This window comes from Diadema setosum, chromosome 7, assembly GCF_964275005.1.
Source record: "Diadema setosum chromosome 7, eeDiaSeto1, whole genome shotgun sequence".
In the NCBI taxonomy this organism is placed as follows: domain Eukaryota; kingdom Metazoa; phylum Echinodermata; class Echinoidea; order Diadematoida; family Diadematidae; genus Diadema; species Diadema setosum.
In genome coordinates, this window is record NC_092691.1 from 5389361 (window position 1) to 5403615 (window position 14255).

Here is a 14255-nt window from a genome sequence, read left to right on the forward strand (position 1 = left end):
ATTATAAAATGATAAACAACTGGTGTTCAATCATCAAGTTAGATTGTTGTTCCAGTTTGGCGACTCTGAAAGTCAAATAGTTGTCTCTGTCTGTACACATCAGTACTATTTTTCTAGTATTTGTTGGAATAGCCGCTTGCTGGTTATGAAAAACGTGTCTTTCCACTCTTAAAAATAACACTTTGCGGTCTGAATAACCAGAGATTCAGATCATGGACCTACACACATGGACATTCGTCGCTCGTTTATTAATTCAAACACCTGTTTCTGTGAAAAGTGTCACAATAACATTTTAAAGATGCTTTCCTGCTTTGATCTCATCGTGTATCACCTACAGCCAGCCTGGAGTAAAAACAAGACAGGGCTTTGTAATACCTACAAACAGTACATGCGCAGAAGATAATAACTCTCTTAAATCAAGAAAAATATATGTGCAGTTGTATACTATACATTGAGAACCCGGCATCGCTCAGTTAATTTCATTTGCGAAATGCACGTACATTACGACAGAAAGCAAGTATTTCGGCAGGTTGGTAGTAATTTCTAATCTAATTTTTCCCATTTCGCAGCACATTGACAGTAATGGTAGACGACATGTATGTCTTACCATTTAGCAACGTTACATGCGCGTCCACTAACGTCCACTTCAGTAATTACTAATTTTGTGACACGAGATTTGTCATGATTTGAGGTTTGCTGCTCCCCATCATTGTCGATTTTCCAAAGGCAGTTAAGTCTGAAAAGGTACAAACTGTTCTTTTGTCAGTGACGATGAACGATTACACAATCGTCATTGTCCAAATATCTGAATGTACTCATCAAGATGCACATAATCAGGTGGGGGTGACGCAGTTCGGATCAAAGAAAGACCTCCGTTCATAGTCCATGCAAGATCGCTCCACCCGCGACGAGAAGCGCCACTGTTCAAGGTGGGGAAAATGCATATTATTACACTCAGTCGCGCAGTGCCAAGCGCAGGACTATATTTTTTCCCACGTTTGTATCCACACGAGCTCTGCGCTCCGCCCCTGGCATTGTTTACTAATAATGTAGCGTGCTGTGAGGCTCTTTGCAATTGGCACTACTGCAAATTGAAGTAATGAACTTGTGATATTGAGCCTGGTGGAAACATTATCGACTACGTGATGCGTAAAGTTCGAAACGTGTAGCTATGGTCGTTTGCCGACCCTAGTACACAGTTCCAAAAGGAGAATATTTCTCCAAATGACACTAGCCAGTGCCGTATATAAATATATCTTTATATGTACCGCACTGACACTAGCTTTTGTTAACTACGGTAACGTTAATTTTAACAATGGGGCAGCCAACAACTTTATTATCTTACCATTTCCTAAAGATATTATGTACACAAAATGTTATAAAAAAAAACGATTTCTATCAATAGTTTAGCGATTTCTATCGATAGTTTAGCAACTGCATTCTTGCCTTGTAAAATGTTTCTAGTATGATGACTAGATTCAAATGATAGTTTATACACTTCTATTTTCTAATATTATTGTGTTTCTCTTTTTTTGGTATGGTTTACCTTTTTAACATGCTGTCAACTTCACAACATTTTGCAAACCTGTATCTATCTGCAAATACGGTTTTACTGGTTTCGATTACTGGTAGTCACTGTAAATTGATTCCTTTAATTTGATCTCAGTTTGGTTAACGGAAACGGAAATCTCTCGTCTGCGTACGGGGCTAAACGTTTTGCGCCCGATAATAAGCACACCTGTAGCGTTTAGAGTCCCTAAACGTGTGAAATAATGCTGTGTGCGGTATTTTCTTTTCTTTCTTTCTTTGCACACGGCCAGTTCCTAGAAACAATGCATTTTGCAGACTGTGCGATCTTCGTCGATCTTTACGTGTGCAGAGACGTGTCAACTGTGTGTGGTGTGCCAAAAACAACAACCCCCCTAAAAAACAAAAAACCAAGACACACACACACACACACACACACACACACACCACGGGATACAAATATTTACTTTGCACTTGGTACAAACGTCCATCTCCGATGTCGGTCACAGAGATTACAACAAAATAACATCACTCGACAGAATGGGGCTCATGAAATGCTGCATTAACGGGGGAGGGGTCACACGTGTAGTTATGTGTGGTGTGCCAAACATAAAAGTAAGCAAACACAAATTTTAGCAAGTGATGGTAAAACATTAATCTCCGTTGTCAGTCACAAAGCACTGCGGACACAAAAAGCTGCCTTAAAGGGACTGCACAGTACTGGTTGAGGTGGGGATTCAGGTTTATAACATTCCTAAGTGAGATGATGAGAAACCTCTTATGAAATATGAAAGAGCATGTAATTTTAAGAAGGATTTAACATTCATTTGATGAAAATTGGTTTTCAAATGGCTGAGATATTCAAAAAAGTGATAATAATAAAAGGCGACAGGCCACGCCTTTTATTAGGATCTCTTTGTTTCACATTGTTTTTGGATATCTCAGCCAATTTTCATCAAATAAACTTTTGATACCCCTTAGAATTGTATGCTCTTTGACATCTCATAGAGTGATTTCTGAATATTTTGCAAAACGTTAAAAGCTGAATCCTCACCTCAACCAGAACTGTAAAGTCCCTTTAAACTTAGGGGGGGGGGGGGTATTTCCTCTAAACGGTTCCACGACATTTGCTCCGACAATGGCTTCCATGAAATATCTGCACGCTAAGACAAATGTTATTCTACCCACAAACACAACCTTTACCCTAATCCTAATCCTCACATCAAACTAAACCTAAAACTCTATCACAACCTTAACCCTGACCCAGGGTCCTCAGAGGAAATGAGACCGGAACAATTGTCGCATGTCGAGCAAATGTCTTGTAACCGCTCTAGGTATCTCTGAGCCACTTGGAATATAGGAATAGAAGAAGTTCATCTGATTTGTAAACCCCTATTAGAAGTGGAGTTCGTTTAGTTTACCATGTGAGTTTATTTTGTATATTCGCCTATACTGCATGGTTTTTTGCAACTGCTGCGGGCTTTGTCCGAGTGGCGTTGAATCGCCGTAGTTGGCGCAATTGACAGTCGTGCGATCCGAGAGAATACTGCTCTATTCTTCACACCACCCACTTCATTAGAAGCTTGTTGTATACTGATGGCTAATGGAAAGGGTCTATCTTCACTGACAGACTCAGAAGAGATAGAGACTGAGGAAGATGATTTCAAAAGTCCTCCTCAGGAAGACGTGGATACATGTCTTTCGGACTGGTCTTTCTAACAAAATAAACTATGGATCAACAGTAATAAGCCAGTTCGTAAATGACCTTTCCATTTTTTTAGTTGGTTAGGCACTTCTCTCATATTCAAAGCAACATAATGCGTAGCGGTAAGTTCGCCTGGCATAACAATTTATGGAATTCGTGTTAAAAAAAATGATCTCTCATAGCGACACCAGGTGATCAGAATGGTTCGTCAAACAACCCTTGGGGAAAGCATCTATTTCTTTGTTTTGTATTGTTTTGTTTTGTATAAAATAAAAAATCGTTAAAAATATATGGAATGTTTCTAGATATTCGTTTTTACCGCAAAAGTGATGTTGAGGGTATCATAAATCAACACAAATCAACATGCATTTGGATTTCAGGGCCCCTTTAAATAGCATTTTAAAGCTTTGAAATGTTTGATGCGGTGTATACTGAATTTAATATTATGGCTTATTGCAAAAAAAAAGAGCATTTCAAGCTGTGAAATGTGTGATGGGGTGTATGCTGAATTTGCTTTGTTGTTGTTGTTCTAATTGTGATAAAACAAATCGTGCCTAAAACCGTGGAGCTGCTACTAAATACGTGCTCCAATTGTGGCTTTTTGGCGGTAGGAAATCAAAGGCTTTGTGTGTGTGTGTGTGTGTGTGTGTGTGTGCGTGTTTCTTCATTGTGAGGAGTGGAAAGAAGCTTGTCATCTGTTTGAGCGTGAAGCAGATCCCTGAGGCGTGAGTCTGACATCTTAGACGGGTGGAAGATTTCGTAGGTCTCGGAACACAGTACAATTTATATTATTACATGTACATTATCATAACCATCATAGCAAGGCGCATGCAGATAATAGCCGCTTAGTAATTCCACAGCAGCCGCTGCTTCACCTATTCATTTTGTCTCAACACAGCTTTGCATTTGCGTGTGTGAGGAAAAACATTGCGCTTTGAAGTGACCCGAAAACAACCTCAGAGATACACTCACACAAAGTTGGAGTAGGAGGAACAATGATTTCAAAGCCATGCACCGTTATATCTTTCCTCATATTTCATTATGTAGGCTTATCTATCTATCTATCTATTATATATATATATATATATACATATATATATATATATATATATTATATAGATATAGACAGATATATATTTTACTCAAGCCTGGGACCACGATGCATCTTTTAAGTAGCTAGGCCCTCATCTTTGTCTATTTGCTTCTATCATGGAGCGTCCTCGTATCTGCCGATTATACACTGACATTCTGCACCTACTTCAGCACGCACACACACACACACACACACACACACACACACACACACACAAGACCTTCTACCTCTAGGTCCATGGTCGAAATATACCTATGTCATAACTTATCTTTCTTTTCATGTACTGACAGCTTTATGCAAACACACACGTATCACACACACACATGCACACAAATATATATATATATATATATATATATATATATATATATATATATATATATATATATACAGTGCTGGTACTGTTCATTCATTGCAGCTATCATATTATAAAGTAAACCCTTTAGAAACACACATTAGAAAATGCCATTCAGACCAATTTCTGCATTGCCATGGGTTTACGTTGTTTATTTCTTTACATATTCACAAGTGTGTACCGAAAAGTGAGTTATAAGAAACGAAGTGTCTTTAAACCTTATGATGACTCAACTGGAATCCCTGAGCAGGGCAGTTCACCGCTTGCTCAAGTGAGTTTTTATGACGAAATTAGAGATTGCATAGTAATTTTCTCGAAAGCTCTTTAAGTCCCAATCCTTGAGCGTATTTTTTCCAAACCACCTCTTTTTTTTCAAACCACCTCTTTTTTTTTTTCGTTATTGGTTCAGATATATATAAAAAATAATTTACTGTTAATACATTTCATACAAAATAACTTTTTTACATTATTCACATGACTATAATACAACACAAATCTTGCACAAGGTAACTGGTGGTCAGGTTATCTCCAAGCTGGCAGTCATATTCATTGACGATAAGCTTGACCAGACTGCTCAGGAGGTCCGTTGATGGTTATCTGCACATAATAAAGAAAAATGAAGAAGACGTCAGCATATATCTTTGTCAAAAATGCATAAAGTAATGCACTACATTACAGTGTGTATCAAAAGGTAATCCAAGTTTGGAGGGCTACTATTTTACAACTGTCAGCTATGCAGAGTACAATGTTGGTTGTGAGGAAAGAAAAAAAAAACAACTTCATCTTTCCACCTGTACTTTGTACATGAACTTTACAGACAACAATAACAAACTGCACTTTTTCTAAGTTTCAGTGTCACATAAGGGAACAATTAATGTCTCTCTGAATAGATAGTATCTGTCCATGAAAGTGGCCAGCTATAGGTCAGGCCTATACAAATGCAAGTCTTGATATAAGGTGGGTCACACCTTCTAATAGGTCCTCTTAAGTTTGAATATTTCAGTCATTTTAAAACCGATTTTCATTAAATAAACTTTGAATTCCTCTTTTATTGTATATGCTCTCTCATATTTCGTAAGTTGTTTCGCATTATTAAGTTGACAGCTGCAGCCCCACCTCGATCAAAACTATACCATCCCCCTAATATGTGTTTTGTTACCCCCAAAATCAAGTGTTTGTCAGTCTAAAGATTTTGTTAACCTTTGTAAATCACACTCATGTTACATGCTTGTCAAACCATGTTGGTACTTTTCGGCACGTGATCTTCCTTGCTCATTTACACTGTTTATATCTGGCCTGTCTATACGCCATCGAAAATCTGAACATGCATGTAAAATGTAATTACGTCTGTTGGGACAGTCTTCCCCTAAATTCCTATAACCAACCTTAGGGTCCTAAAATCACGGAGCACACTTCTCACGGTGGGGCTTGCTACCACGGCAAGTCAGGGGAAATACAAGTAGGCCTATACTGTACTTTCTTTTAAAAGAAGGGGTGATTTTTTTTTCCAAAATATTACTACTGGACATCAATCAATAATACTTGAATAATATCAAGTAAGAGAAAGCAAATATAAAATAAAAAAAGAAAGATGTTTTTATTTTGTAATTCAATGCTTCAGTCCCATACCTGGTTCGCAATCCTCCTCTGGCCGCCATGTTACCGAGGACAGGATCTAACAGTTACAGCTTCCAGCAGGACATTGGCAGTTTGGGCCACAGTCACAGCAAGTGCATGCAGAGTCTGGAGGGGGAAGGGGGGGGGGGGCGATATTACTTAGTAAGATTGATTGTGACATTTACTCATCATCGTCTATATCAGCAAAAGGCTATTCAGTTTTCATACACAATTTCTCAACTTTTCTCTTTATTCCACGTCAGATAAGACGTAAGATTTCTTCTAAGCTGCCTTTCATTGTTACGTTGAACAATATTATTTCTTCTCCAACTCCATGAAAACATCTACTGATGATTTATAAATGCAATCCATATAGGCCCAACTTATAATATCAATTCAGAAGTGTTACAAAGCATTGACACGAATTTACACAAGAATATGAACATAAAGAAAATTATAAATTATATCCAAGTATAGCCATTTCTTTTATCTATCATTTTCAAATGCAGGTCTAGGGAGTGCGTTAACAAATAGACATAATGATGGCGTTACAACAGTGCGCAATTGCGACATGATGCACAATAAGATATGAAAAAAAAAATATTTAAGATATTATACCTTATGTCCTGTTTAAACAATTTGTATGAATCAAAAAGGGAAAAAACGGCTCTATCATAAATGATGAACGTCTTTTGTGGATGTGAGGTGCAATAATGCATATCAATCGCCACAAATCAGGATAGTAAATTCACTGTAATGTACATACTAGCTGGGAGAAAAGCTTGATACCAACTTACTTGCACATGCTCCACACGCACACTGTCCACTAGTACAGCAATCGCCAGTCTCGCAGCAAGCTTGTCCCTTGCAACCAGTACAGTTCTTGCTTCCCTCTACAAATAGATCAAATGGAACAAAGAAAGATCAAAATATTGCGTCAGGGAAACACGCAAACAATACTAAGGAAGGTCTACCATTCTTAAGCGCTTAATTGGACCAACGTACCGGTAAGTGATGTTATTGCCCTGTGAATTTCTTCCCACGCTCAAGCTCCTCCCCTTATGAATAAACATAACCATGAACGTTTACACATCCCGGAAACTCGCGGCGTCACTCACACGTATTGTACATCGTACCAAGTCGCAGTTCTGACGAACAAATCTATAACAACCTAAAAACGTTCTTTTGACAAAAAAAAAACATGACATTTCTAAATTCGAAGGTTATAAGTGCGTTGCTCTTATAACATTGCCCTCAGAGCACCAATATTTCCCCGATATTCACGCGTCTAAGTACAAATGAAAGAAAACCATTATTATAAGTGAAGATATATATATAGTCTGGCGTTAATTCTATCACATGGCTGATAGCATAAGTTTATTTGATTTATATTTTCTACAAGTTTCAAGCGAGCCATTCGCTGTTAAAGCAAGAGCAATAAAATATACAGGTTTTTACACTCAATGTATTTAGAACGAATTTCGGTGTGTTATGCTAAAGAAAGGAAAACTTACCCTGGCAGCTGCAGCACGTACACTTTGAGTTAGGCATGGTGAAGAATTTTGAGGTTCACTTCAGCGGTCTGTCGGTAGGCTTCTTGGGAGCTTCTTCCTCGTCGTAATTTCGTCGTCTTCGAAGATTTGTCGTCGACGTAGAAGTACGGCTGCCGTTCGTCTCACTCGGTTTACTACCTCTCGGTGAATAGTGAATCTGCTTGGGATGTGGTGAATTTATAGGGTTTTTCGCTGAGAATTGCACTCGGTACACTACCTGTACACAAAAAGCACTTGAATTTGGCTCGTGTGCAAACCAGATGATTCTGGTAATACTTCAGTGACGACGGCACGACTCCCAATACGCACGGCACGGTAAGCACGGTACATGTGTCAGTATGTGTACCGTGTGAGCGACCCAGCCGGTAGTTGAGCGTGCCGTGTGCAAAATTTGCTTCTGCGCATGATCAAATCCGAGAAACACCCCGTCCTGGAGAAAACGAGAACGGTACTTGGTCAAAATAGCGTTGGGTCCCGATGCTGGGGAGGACTGAGGGAGCCACTGAGCCAGCCAATCAGCGATCTTGTCGCAACGTCTCCGTCCACACAGGAAAGCGAAACTGCTGAGGACGTAGTGCGGTGACTGTCACAGCTGATTGCTTCTGTGTACTCAAGTCTTCCCGTCATGTCGCGAAAGCTCATTATAGTCTACGAACTAGACAGTGATGTACCGCTCTTGCCTCAAACACCGTACAGCAATGGACTGCAACTGTATTTTCTGTGATTAAATTGATACTAGGACCTACACTGTGAGTGTTATTCCATTGACAACGACAGACTTTTCTCGCTTATGATAATCATATGCTCTCTAATCAATAAGGACCCATTTGCCAAATTTGTAACTGGATTGTCATGTCGACTGATCGTATAGGCCTACTTATAAAGACAGTCTAAAAGTCCTCCAGATATGCTTATGAAAAGAAGAATAAAAAAACACACATATCGGATTATGATTTTTAGTGACAGTATCATATGGATCGTTTTGTAGTTATTTCGTGGGATAAACATCGTCTCCCAGCGACAATTTAATATCCCTCCTAACTGCAAACTTCCTCCCGAACATCTACTAATATCTTTCTTTTTTAATGTTGAGTGAAAATAATCTTCTCATCATAATCATTTAATGGTTTTGCAACAAACTATATTAGAGGGTGAATTTATCATTTAGTTTCTACAATTTCATTGCTACAATAGCTATTGTCCGAACCTGAATTACACGTACGGCACTACTTTCAATATGCCATAGAAATCATTAAAATCACTCGTAGTGATGTAATAACATTATCTCCTTAAAAAATTCAGCAGAGTATACTGTAAGCTGGACTATTGTGTTCCTATACTAGATTTTGTGTTTTAGAAGAATTTTGATGAAAAGTCAACTCCATAGCAAGAAACAAAAGAAAACTACATTTCTATTTTCTATTGAAAAGAATAGATTATCTTTGTTTTCATGACATAATGTCTTAGCATCATGTAATTGAGGGTGTGACAACCCCTCCCCCCCCCCTTCCCGCCCGCCTGTATAGCAGAGTAAGAGTACCTCAAGAGGGGGAGGGAGGGAGGGAGGGGTAGGATGGGCAGAGTTTTTTCACCTGTTCACAGGTGAGTGGTACTTTTATAATGGTATTGCCACACCTGTATAGTGTCTCTATTCCAATTGCTCATGCTATCATAAAGTGTCTGGAAAATCGATGGCTGGCGGTCAACTCAGTTCACCTCTCTGGTCGATTTAACAAACAGAACAGGAAATGCTTGTTTGTTTAGTTGTCAGTGTCACGGGAATACGCTTTGACAAAGAAGAACGGAATTAATGGAGACTTAGAACAGGGTGTTTTTGCCATATTGGCGTTTTCTCTAACTAAACCATCTGCTATTATCATATTAATCAGGCCTAATGTTTTCAACCAAGGATCGCCATGTGGCAAAAATAATTGGTACTAGTATAGGTGTTTTAAAAAAAAATCACAGTTTTGATGCTTGATAGTTCGAAAACTATCAGAGAAAACTGTCAATGATATGAGTAATAGCTGAATAGTGTACAATTTAGTTAGAGGTGATTTGAATATGAAATCCTTTATCGGTTTCATGAAATCCATGATTAATTTCAAAGTTAAGTTCCAGATTTTAGTCAAATTTTAACCCTTTGTACAAAACCTGAACTTTACATAGGGACTAGTGATGTATACGTGAGTGTGTACTTATAATGACCCTGAACAATGGACATGGATACCACCTGTTCAGAGCTCTACTCCAAGGCACATGAATGCTTTATTAATTATTCATGATGGATTGCCCTGGGCACTGCTAGTATGAGTTCATTCAAAGGGTGAAATGCATGCACATGAAAAAAGTAAGCACATGTTTCCATATGCTTGCATACACCACATTTCAAAATGAATAAAGACTAGCTGTAAAAGTGGAATTCCTCATGAATAATGGCCGGAGCATTCAAATCCTGGTCATTGTCCAGGATCATTGTGTGGGTGTCAACTACACACTCCCATACACACCAATTGACTTCTGTGCAAAGTTAAAGTTTTGTACCGAGGGTTGAAAATAGAGTAAAAATCTGAAACCTAACTGAAAAAATCAATGTTTGATTTAATGAAACTGAATCATGTTTTCATTTTAAAATTGCCTCCAACAAAATTGTACACTATTCAGCTATTGCTCATATCAATGTCAGTGTTTACTGATGTGTAGTTTTTGAACTATTAAGGATAAAAAGTGGGAAATGTTTTTGTAACACCTAGTATAATCGTTGATGCACTAGGAGAACCATAGAGACACATTGGTTCTAGCCAGGACTTGTATATACATAATTATACATAATGATTCACATTTTATACATGACAGTTTGCGTGTAAGAGAAAGAGAATATTCCATAAGAGGAAAATTCGTGTCATGTAAATAATCAAATTTATTACATTAGACTTCTCTTGGATTCATATCAAATAACCCATTATGATGAGCTTTTTCTGTTTTTCTTTTGGTTGAGATTTACAAATTTCCCGTGATTTTTCCAATAAACTAGAGAAATACTCTCGCTCTCAGGTGTCGAGTTCCTTGGTTAAATCATAACATCCAAAACAGCCAGTGTTCAAACACCAACCTGAGTGCGCCTCCAGTTCCTCTTCTCTGAAATTCGAAATAGTTGGTCACTACCTGTACACATCATTGCTATTTTCCGACTTGCATTTTGTTGGCATAATCTCTTGCAAGAGATACTTTTACTTTTGTCTTTTCACTCTTTGAACACTTTGCGGTCTGAATAGCAGACTAGTCAGATCTCTCCGCCCACGACGAGAAGCGCACGGTTCAAGATGGGAAATGCATATTCATAAGCCACCCAGTCAATGTGCCAGGCGCAAGTCTAGATTCCCCCCCCCCCCCCCCCCCGCCCCTACGTTATAGTATCCACGTGGACTGCGCTCCGCCCCTTGCATTGTTTACTTACTAGTACGAAGTGTATGAAGCGTGCTGCTGCTGTGCGGTTCTTTGCAATTGGCACTGTTATTAAACTGAAGTAATGAACTCGTGATGTTGGGCCTAGTGCAAACATTTGACCACGAAATGTTTAAAGTTTGAAACGTGGTGCTTTGGTTGTTTGCCTAACCTAGTAATGTATGTTATACAGTACTAAAGAGAGGATAATAATCATTTCCTCAACCGACATCCTGCTGTCTAGCTATTCAGCTGTCGTGAACTTAAACTGAACTTGTGATGATCGTACTTAGTGCAAACAGCTAATTGGTCTAACATGAATGTGTAATGTTTGAAACGTGGCGCTATAATCGTTCGAACATCCTTCAGCGAATTAAGAGAATAATGTTTTCATAGAAGGAATCTTTTTCTTGTTCGTTCACCAGAAGTAAAAGGGTAGAAAGGCTGCTATATACTTCACTTTAAATCGCAACTCCTTTTTCACGCTTCGCTGATAACAATGTGATTCGGCGTGCACGGCAAGAAGTCTAGTAAGTTTGATCATAGAAAAGGAGACGTTACATGTATAATAATTGGCATCGATATCTTCCACTGTATTAAATGATTTCATGAAATAGTGGTATTCGTGTTAACGATGTAGTATCTATTACGTCTTCAGTCAGTGATTCGGCGTTTACACTCCTATCCTTTTTAAGGGTCATGACTACCTAATTACATTACAATAACTATTACTCGATAAGTTTACTTCTACTATTCTAGTGATTTTTACTTGTTTGTATGATTTCACCCTTTTGACAGTTAACTTCAAAATATTTTTAAAATCTATATCTTTCTACAAATACGAAAAAGGAGAATTTCTAGACTTCTGGTGGTTTCGATTTCCGTAGTCACTATAGAAATTGACTCTCAAACACTCCCTTATGTTTCTGAAAACGGCGTACCAGCGCAGTAATCACCGCTCTGAGTCCGTAAAATGTGTTCGAGGGATGATATAGTTTTGATTGAGGTGAGCTATTAACGTTTTGCAAGATACTTAGAAACCCCTTTCTGAATTCTTAAAAAGTATGCAATAATTATGAGAGGAATTAAAAGTTAATTACTGATAAATATCGTTTTTAAAATAGAGGAGATATATCTAAAAACAAAGAAAACAAAGCAATGGAATAACAAACGATATAAGATTATAATATGATATGACCTTTTGTTAGGATCGCTTTGTATTATGTCAGCCATTTCAAACCCACTTTTCATCAAATAAACTTTGAATTCATCTTAGAATTGCTCTTTCAAAGTACAAAAGGTTTCTCATACCTTTAAAAAAAAATCATTAAAAAACACACACACACACACACGTTGGAAACCTCAAGCCCCATCTCAAATGGAAGCTGTTCCATCCCTTTAATAATGCCATGTATAGAATTTCTGCCCACGGCCAGTTTTGAGAAACAATGTACTTTACAGACTGTGTAATCTTCGTCCATCTGCACACTAAGAAAAAATGATTCATTCTTGCACCTTTTAAGGGTGCAAAGTGATGTCACACTGGTGGCTCCCTATGGGTGTTATCTTGCACCCTCGAGAAATGGGTGCAAAAGTGGTACCTTGCGCAAGGGTATAACCTTGCAACCTGTGGGTGCACCTTTGCACCGCCAAATAAGGTGCAACATTGCACCCTTTATTGAGGGTGCGAAGTGGTTCCCTTGGGTGCATATTTCCACCCACACTAAGTGGTGCTAAGTTTCACCCTTTTCTTGAGGGTGCATCTTTCCACCCACACTAATTGGTGCTGAGATGCACCTTTCTTGAGGGTGTGATCTTTCTCCCTTTAATGTTCGGTGCAACTTTGCACCCTCTCTTGCCTCTACTTTTGGTGCAACTTTACACCTTTCGTGAGGGTGCAAAGAAGCACCCTAAGTTCCAAGATTGTAGCCTCTTTTGAGGGTGCGAATTTGTGCCATATATATATAGGTATAATGTTGCACCTATGTGGTGCTTATTTGATCCATGACTGCAGCAAAATTGCTTCTTTAAAGGAGCCAGTCAGTGTCACTGTCTACGCCTTTAGAGGCGCAATGTTGCCCAGTATAACCTCAAGTGAACCTTGAGATTACTGGGCAATATTGCGTCTCTAGAGGAACAGGCAGTGATACTGATTGGCTCCTTTAAAGAAGCAATTTTGCAGCAGTTATGGATGAAATAAGCACCACATATTTGCAACATTATACCTATAAGGTAAATATACTTAATATACATAACAAGGTACAATTTGGTTACTTAACTACTTTAAACCTTGAATAGTGCGAACTAATGCAAGCCTGTTTGCTCAGTATATCAAACTTATGCTGTTGTTGCACTCTGCAAAGTAAATAAGATTGGTGTAATTTGGATCCTGTGAATCATGAAATGTGTGCGTGGAATTTGTGAGTTTTGAAATGTTAATGTAGAAGTTAACTTATAGTTGTGTTTGAATGACATACTAAAACCAAATATTTACCCAATTACCTTTCCAATGAGGTGAGCACTATCACTATCTATCAAACAAACCCTCTAGGCAAGAGCATACATCTGCATGAAGGAAGAGGTAAAAATATGATATACATTTGTCTGGATACGTTTTATTCAAAACGTACTTGAATACGTACTTATTCACATAATCTATAAGAATAAGATATGCTTTTTGCCAGTACACAAAGCCTCAAAAAACAAAAGCATGCTACGTACATTTTTAAAGTATGCACCATATCTAAAAAAAAAAAAAAAAATGTAAGAGGATTTAACAAGTTGTTTGTATGCATTCAAACGAATAAGCCTACATATTTCCATGCGTACAATATTCATGTAGCAGTGACGTCATCATGAATCATCAAAAAGATATGTTTCCAGCATAGACATGAATTTATCTAAAATTTAAAACATGTCTTACAATTAGGAGTTTGTTTTATAATGACGATGCCAATTGTC

At 38.2% G+C, this 14255-nt stretch overlaps 1 long non-coding RNA gene across 1 annotated transcript; it reads right to left on the bottom strand.

Annotated features, from left to right (window-relative positions):
* Nucleotides 1–5142: 5142 nt before the first annotated feature.
* Nucleotides 5143–7979, bottom strand: LOC140230405 (uncharacterized). The gene is made up of 4 exons (XR_011901393.1): nt 7812–7979; nt 7095–7190; nt 6310–6423; nt 5143–5277 (listed from the first exon to the last, which is right to left on the bottom strand). It is a non-coding gene; the product is annotated as an uncharacterized lncRNA (long non-coding RNA).
* Nucleotides 7980–14255: the final 6276 nt, after the last annotated feature.